The sequence below is a fragment of the Scyliorhinus canicula genome, chromosome 18 (genome assembly GCF_902713615.1).
Source record: "Scyliorhinus canicula chromosome 18, sScyCan1.1, whole genome shotgun sequence".
NCBI classification, from domain to species: Eukaryota; Metazoa; Chordata; class Chondrichthyes; order Carcharhiniformes; family Scyliorhinidae; genus Scyliorhinus; species Scyliorhinus canicula.
The window spans coordinates 114,874,612-114,883,036 of record NC_052163.1 but is presented as its reverse complement, the minus strand read 5'-3'; positions in this window follow the sequence as shown (position 1 = coordinate 114,883,036).

Below are 8,425 nucleotides of genomic sequence, written 5' to 3'. Positions count from 1 at the left end.
TTGACGGATAAATATTGGCCTCAGGGTAGCTCCCCTGTTCTTCCAAATGTGTGATGGGATCCAAAGGGATTCTGGGTGCTGTAGCCACCCAAGTTGGCCATTCCCTCAATACAAAATGGAGAAACGCAAAGCTTGCAGGTTAAAATGGCCAATGTTTGCAGCACAAGCAGGCTGCACCAAGCCAATGTGTATTCTGTCTGCTAAGAGAGCAGACAGCACCGAAACGAACATTCCGCATACTAATGAGGCAATCTCCGGGTTAGTTAACATAGTAATGGAACGATCCCAGGGACAATGGACACAAATAGAGAAGTGATTGCAACAGTGTATGGGAAACCAGACACTCCGGCACCAGCGGGGTTTGAAAACAAAGCACCTGAAGGCCCGCCCAGTAGCCGAGAGACAGCCCCAGTATTGGGGTGATTCAAACAAATCGATTGGGAAGAGACCCAATTGATTCCCAGCAGGTAAAGGGACCGCCCAAAAGGGCGCAAAGCCCTAGGACCTATAAAAGACAGGTCCTAAACTTAGTTTATTCTTCTTGACCAGCCCTTCTCTCTGGACCAGCCCTCTCGACCAGCCTTTTACCGAAGAAGACCTTGTCCGAGAGAGAGGAGAGGTTTGGGACAGCAGCCGCCAGCAAGTAAGTGTCTCACAACGATCGCTACCAGAGATAGACACTCCTGACCCCTTTTTAACCCGTACCAACCTGAAGTCTGCGGACCAGTGCAGAGCAAGAGGCCTTGTCCCCTGATCCGGCAGTTCCCTTTAAGATAAGTATTGGTTTATTTAGTGGTAGGAATAGTTTAGTCATCTTAGCGTGTGCATGGGTAGATTATAATTGTATTATAATAAACTCATTTGTTTGAACTTACTAATTGGTGTATGGTTTTATTGCTTTGAACTTGACCTTGGAACTTGTGGCGGTATCTTAACGATACTTGGCGACTCCAGAGCTAAGTAACGAAACAGAGCCAAATTGAGTGTTAAGCACACTCACCCAGAACGAGCAACAGTGCCCAGTACAAGATCCATTGATGTGTCAATGGTTTGGACTTAAAAATAAGGACATGATTAAGTTTACTGACAAATAAAATGAAATGAAAATCGCTTATTGTCACGAGTAGGCCTCAATGAAGTTACTGTGAAAAGCCCCTAGTCGCCACATTCCGGCACCTGTTCGGGGAGGCTGGTACGGGAATTGAACCGTGCTGCTGGCCTGCCTTGGTCTGCTTTAAAAGCCAGCAATTTAGCCCAGTGTGCTAAACCAGCCCCTCTGTGGGGCTCTGTGAAGCAGAAAGATATCAAAAGATTGGTCAGGTGGGAAAATAGAACTTAATGTGGAATTTTAAAAAAATTCATTCATGGGATGTGGGTGCCGCTGGCTGGGGCAGCATTTATTACCCATCCCGAATCGCCCTTGAGCTGAATGGCGTGCCCGGCCATTTAAGAGTCGACCACATTGCTGCGGATGTAGTCCAGACCAGGTCAGGACGGCAGATTTCCTTCCCCAATGGGCATCAGTGAACCAGATGGGTTTTAGACGACAATCGACGATGGTTTCCTGGTCACCTTCCAGTCTTTGTTGCAGATTATTGAATTCACACCCTCCGAGGGTTGGAGGCAGGCTTCCTCAAAGCATTGGGGCAATTTGTCAGCCTGTTCCAAGACCTGCTCGAAGCCAACAATAACTAGAAGAAAAAAAATTCAAAGAATACTGACAAGAATACACAACCCTTGGGGGGGGGGGGGGGGGGGGGGGAGAAGAAGGAAGGAGGGATCCTGAGGGAAATGAAGGGAACGCCACAGAGGGTGGAAGAACCCCCCCACCCCCCACCTACAAGGCAGACAGGATAGCACACAAAGACACTGTGGTGGTATGGATATGAGCACTGCCATTGGTGCAGAGCACTGGCTTCCCAATGGCTCTGGCTGGTCATGTGCCTCTCGTCCGATTGGTTGGGACTAGTCATGTGACTGCTCTCCAATTGGTCGAGGGGCAAGTAGGCCCCGCCTCCGAGGTGGGGTATAAGTACCCAGAGTTCCCGGCGGTCGGCCTTACTCTGTAGTCGACCACCGGGCTAACAACTACCTGATTAAAGCCACAGTTCGGATCCTAATTGTGTCTCGAGTCGAATTGATGGTACATCAGACAGATGAGAACAAAATGTAAATATATAAAAGAATCTCATGTGCTGTACATATCAAACGTGAAATGCAACTGTATATAAAATTGAAAATGCGAATAAAAATATTTTAAAAAACGATTATTGAATTCAAATTTCACCATCTGCTCTGATAGGATTCGAACCCAAGTTCCCACAGCATTAGATAAAAGCAAATTACTGCGGATGCTTGAATCGGAAACCAAAAGAGAAAACGCTGGAAAATCTCAGCAGGTCTGGCAGCATCTGTAAGGAGAGGAAAGAGTTAACGTTTCGAGTCGGGATGACCCTTTGACACCAGAGGAGCATAGGCTGCTCTCCCCCCTTTGCGAGCTGACTGGTGGTGATTTAACCTGAGGGTCTGCACGCCTCAGGCGAGGGGCAAGGTTGAGAAGACGGAGCCTTCATGAATAACCTCAGCCGGTGCGGGAATTGAACCCACGCTGTTGGCCTCGCTCCGCATCACGAACCAGCTGCCCAGTCAACTGAGCTCACCAGCCCCCACTGACGATACCAGCACGCCATTGCCTCCCCTAACAATGAGATAATCCACTTATGGACAAAATAGGCAAGATAATGAACAATAAATTGTTGGATATTCAGAAATGTAGAGGAATGGAAGGGCTTTTAGAGTGAATATCCACAAGTCCCTGTCGTAACAGCGCAGATTGATACAGTGGTAACCAAGGCATATGAGATATTTTCCTTTATTAACCGAGGCACAGATTGGGAAGGAGGTTATGTTAGAACTGTATAAAACATTAGACCACAGCTAGAGTACTGTGTACTGTTCTGGGCACTACATTATAGGAAGGATGTGATTGTACTGGAGAGGGAACATTTAATAATACTAATCTTTACTAGTGTCACAAGTAGGCTTGCATTAACACTGGAATGAAGTTACTGTGAAAATCCTGTAGACGCCACACTCCGGCGCCTGTTTGGGTACACAGAGGGAGAATTCAGAACGTCCAATCACCTAACAAGCACGTCTTTCGGGACTTGTGGGAGGAAACCGGAGCACCCGGAGGAAACCGACGCAGGCACGGGGAGAAGTGCAGACTCCGTACAGACAGTGGCCAAACCGAGAATCGAACCCAGTTCCCTGTCACTGTGAAGCAACAGTGCTAACCACTGTGCTACGTTACCAGGAATGGACAACTTTAGCCAGGAGGAAGATCGGTTAGTTTGGGGCTGTTTGCTTTACAGCAGAAGAAACTGAGCAGAGACTTAATTGAGGTGTCTAAACTTGGATAAAGTTGATAGAAAAACCTTATTTTCCTTGGCAGGTGGGTCAATAACCATTTTTAAAATCTGTTCATGGGATGTTGGTGTCGCTGGCTGGGCCAGCATTTATTACCCATCCCTGAGGGCATTTTAAAAGTCAACCACATTGCTGTGGGTCTGGAGTCACATGTAGGCCAGACCAGTAAGGACAACAGATTTCCTTCCCTAAAGGGCATTAATGAACCAGATGGTTTTTTGCTACAATCGACAACGGTGTCATGGTTAATTCCAGATTTTTATTGAGTTCAAATTTCACTATCTGCCATGGTGGGATTTGAACCCGGGTCCCCATAGCATGACTCTGGGTCTCTGGATTTCTAGTCCAGTGGCAATACCAATATGGCACCACCTCTTTAAAGAAAAATTGACAGAAGGATTGGAGGGGGTTGAGGAGTAAACGTTTCACCCAGAGGGTGGTTGGGATCTGAAATGGTGATAGAGGCAGAAACCCACTCCACGTCTTGGATACGCACTTGAAGCAATGTAACCTACAGGGATCAAATACTATTAAGTGGGGTTAGGCTTTTTTGGCCAGCACACGCATGATGGGCCGAATGGCTACCTTTTATGTTTATATAGATTTCATAGAATTTACAGTGCAGAACGAGGCTATTTGGCCCATCGAGTCTGCTGTTACGACAGGGACTGTGTACTGTTCTGGGCACTACATTATAGGAAGGATAATGTATAAGGATAAGGGTAATGAGAAGGCTCTTTGAAAGAGCACCCTAGCTAAGCCCACACCTCCACCCTATCCCCATAGCCCAATAACCCCACCCAACACTAAGGGCAATTTTGGACACTAAGGGCAATTTAACGTGGCCAATCCACCTAACCTGCACATCTTTGGACTGTGGGAGGAAACCGGAGCATCCGGAGGAAACCCACGCACACACAGGGAGAACGTGCAGACTCCGCACAGACAGTGACCCAAGCCGGGAATCGAACCTGGGACCCTGGAGCTGTGAAGCAACAGTGCTAACCACTATGCTACCGTGCTGCCCAATGACTTTATATGACTTTCTAACTCGAGGTGTGAGCCCCACATCGGTGATGGAACATAAGGGCCGGGATTCTTAAAAATCCCGGCCAAGTGTTGATGCCGGCGTCAAAACCGGAGCGAGCGACGCCGGCATCAACGGGCCTCCAGGCCAAGGAATTCACCCCTTCCTCGGGGGCTAGGACGGTGCCGGAGTGCAGTGCGCTGCTTCGGCGCCGAAAGCCGGCCTGCCACGGCCGGCAGGGTTCTCGCATGCACGCGCCACGACCGGCGTGGGTCCGGACCTGTGTGCCACGGCCGTCTCCGCACTGGCCCCCGGGCAATATGGCAAAGGGGCCCGGCATGGAGGAACATAGGCCCCCCCCCCTGGAATGAGCCCGCCTGCCGATCGATTGCCCCCGATCGCGGGCCTGGCCACTCTGGAGCCCCCCCCCCCCCCCCCCCCCCCCGGAGTCGGCTCCCCCCGCCCGCCCCCCCCCCCCCCCCCACCAGGACGGCTCCCGCAGCCAGAACGTCGAGGTCCCGCCGGGTAGGGCAATATGCAAACGATGCTGGAGGGACTCGGCGGGCATTCGGCCTGTCGAGCAGAGAGTCGCCAGTGGGCCTTTTTCAACGGGGAATCAGCGCTGCGGTTACCGTGCAGGCACGATTGGCGGCGATTCTCCGGTCACCGGATAATCGGCGGCCCGGCGCGGGATTAGAGAAACCCGGCCCACATCTCTAACAGAGCGCCTCAACAAAAGCCAGTTACTTTTAATTATAGCAACGTGAATTGCTGTGTTAGTGAAGGCAGACAATGTCATGATTAGTGAAGCAGATTTAGGGATCCAAATATCTAACAATCCTGCCAGCCATCTGGCAGTAACAATAGGAAAAGTAGGGGCTTGTGTGGTGGGGTGGGACATGGTGCAGGTCCTGGCACCTCTCATTGCCTTAAATCCAGTGTATAGTGACATGGTTCAAATCTCTTCAGCGAAAGTGGTGTCAGCCAGTCACAGTCCGGTTGGTCAGAGTCCCTGACTCCAAAAAGAATTGGGATTCTCTCTCACAGGACAGGTACAGCACAGGGTTAGATACAGAGTAAAGCTCCCTCTACACTGTCCCCATCAAACACTCCCAGGACAGGTACAGCACAGGGTTAGATACAGAGTAAAGCTCCCTCTACACTGTCCCCATCAAACGCTCCCAGGACAGGTACAGCACGGGGTTAGATACAGAGTAAAGCTCCCTCTACACTGTCCCCATCAAACACTCCCAGGACAGGTACAGCACGGGGTTAGATACAGAGTAAAGCTCCCTCTACACTGTCCCCATCAAACACTCCCAGGACAGGTACAGCACGGGGTTAGATACAGAGTAAAGCTCCCTCTACACTGTCCCCATCAAACGCTCCCAGGACAGGTACAGCACGGGGTTAGATACAGAGTAAAGCTCCCTCTACACTGTCCCCATCAAACACTCCCAGGACAGGTACAGCAGGAAACTCCCAGGTTTATGTCAATAATTTTGTGCTCTTCCAAAAAGTTCTGCTGTCGAACCTGTGCAAAGTCCTGTTCACGCATCACCTGCTGTGTTCACTGACCTACATTCGCTCGGTGTACCAGTTTATTTCCAAATCCCTCACCATCTCTAATTTTCTACAACCCCCTGTTTACGGCAAGCTCCAATTCCGGCCTCTTGGTCAACAGCAGGTTAGATTGAAATCCGCGAGTGATGCTTCGTAAAGATAAATAGCTTGCCAATTCCCATTCTGTACTCCTGGTAATGGGATATGATCACTTTGGCTGAGGTCTGGGGCTTGCCCCTGGACACCTGCATCTTCAGGATTTGGGAGGGAGATAATTGGAAATGGGACAATAAAAATATGTGAACGCGATAAATTGATACTCAAAGCACATTCTTCCATAAACATTTTAAACCCCAAATTCATTTGAGTGAAGTGAAGTCCTTTGATATTTCATTGACAGTCTTCTCAAGCTCCTGTTCCCCCGCCAACAGCCCCATTCTGTTTTCTCTTCTCCAACATTTTTGTGACTAATTGACAGTAAATGGAAAATAGATACATTTGTCAACACAGCTCATGATTTTTCCCTGGACAGCAATGTTCTGGAGATATATATCAGAAGTCCCATGGGGACTCCAGGGAGCTCCTGGAGAGTTGGAAACCCACAGCTGTCTGTCACACACTCTTCCTCCTCCTTTTTCACTCCGTGCTCTGGTCCTCTCTCATCCTCTGATTTACTCTTATACCAAGTCCACAGGCACCCTCAGCTCGCACGCTCTTCCCTCTCCCAGAACCCACACCGTTTTAAAACCCAGGTTTGACATCAACAAATGACTAACTCGCCGTCTCCGTCATTGACACGCCATTCTACTTCTCAGGCTTGGCGGCACCCCTGCACTCTGACCTTGGTGTCAGTTTGGAGTGCTAGAACCCAGCTCTCTCACAGGCACTGCACATGGTTAAACACTCCTAGCTACAAATGTAATCACATATATGAAGAATAGGAGCAGGAGTAGGTCATTTATCTCCTTGAAGCTGCTTGGCCTTTCAATAAGATCGTGGCTGATCTGTTTGCATTTCGAGTTCCATGCTCCCACCTACCACCGATCATCTTTGATTCCCTCGCCTAAAAAGAATCTATCTCTGCCTTTAAAATATTCAATGACCCCCACCTACACCGCACTCTGAGGCTGACCGTTCCAAAGCCGAACAGCCCTCCGAGAGAATAAATATCTACTCATATCTGTCCTCATTTTAAAACAGTGCCCCCTACGGGAGAAGGTGGGATACTGGTATTTTCACTGGACTAGTAATCCAGAGACCCAGGACAATGCTCTGATGGTGAAACTTAAACTCAATAAAAATATGGAATTAAATATGGAATTAAACGATGACCATGAAACCATTGTCGCCTTTCATAAAAACCCATCTGGTTCACTAACGCCCTATAGGGAAGGAAATCTGCCATCCTTACCTGGTCTGGCCTACATGTGACTCCAGATCCACAGCAATGTGGTTAACTCTTAACTGCCCCTCTGAAATGGACTCAGTTCAAAGGCATTTAGTGATGGGCAATAAGTTGTGGCCCAGCCAGCGACGGCCGCATCCCACGAACGGAAAATAAAAGTTCCAGGCTCACCAATAAGAGGAAACATCCTTTCCATGTCCACCTGGTCAAGATCTTATATTTTTCAATCAAATCACCCCACACTCTTCTAAACACCAGTAGAAACAAGCCCAGTCTGACCACCCTTTCCTCAAAAGGCTCATTCCAAGTACCAATCTAGTAAACCTTCTCTGAACCATCTCCAACGCATTCAAATCCTTCCGTAAATAAAGAGACCCAAACTTCACACCAAAGCCCTGTACAACTGCAGCATTACATCTTTACCTTTATGTTCAATTCTCCTTGTAATAAAGGATTGCATTCCATTAGCTTTCTTAATTATTTGCCGTACTAACATTTTGTGATTCATGCACCAGGACACCTAGATCCCTTTGCACCGCAGAACTCTGCAGCCATTCTCCATATAAGTGGTACAGGTTGAAAATCCCTTATCCAAAATGTTTGGGGCCAAGCGTGAATCGGATTTTGGAATTTTTCTGATTTCAGAATCTATTGCGCATGTGCAGTGCGCGTTGGGAACTGCGCATGCGCAGAATGTTGGGAACTGCGCATGCGCGGCACGTGTTGGGAACTGCGCATTGCCCAGGGGCCTTGTGGGATTTATCACTTGTGACGTCATGTTGGTGCTCAAAAAAAATTGCAGATTTTTGCAATTTCGGATTAGGGATGCTTAAACTGCACTGTGCCTTTTTATTCTTCCTGCCAAAGTGAACAACTTCCCAATTTCCTAGAGTTTTTGGCACCAGAGAGAGAGATGGGTGAGATGGTTTGATTGATTGGCTGGTGGCCACTGAATTGGCCAAAAGGCTGTACTCTGCCCAGTACCAGGTGGTGAATGGATC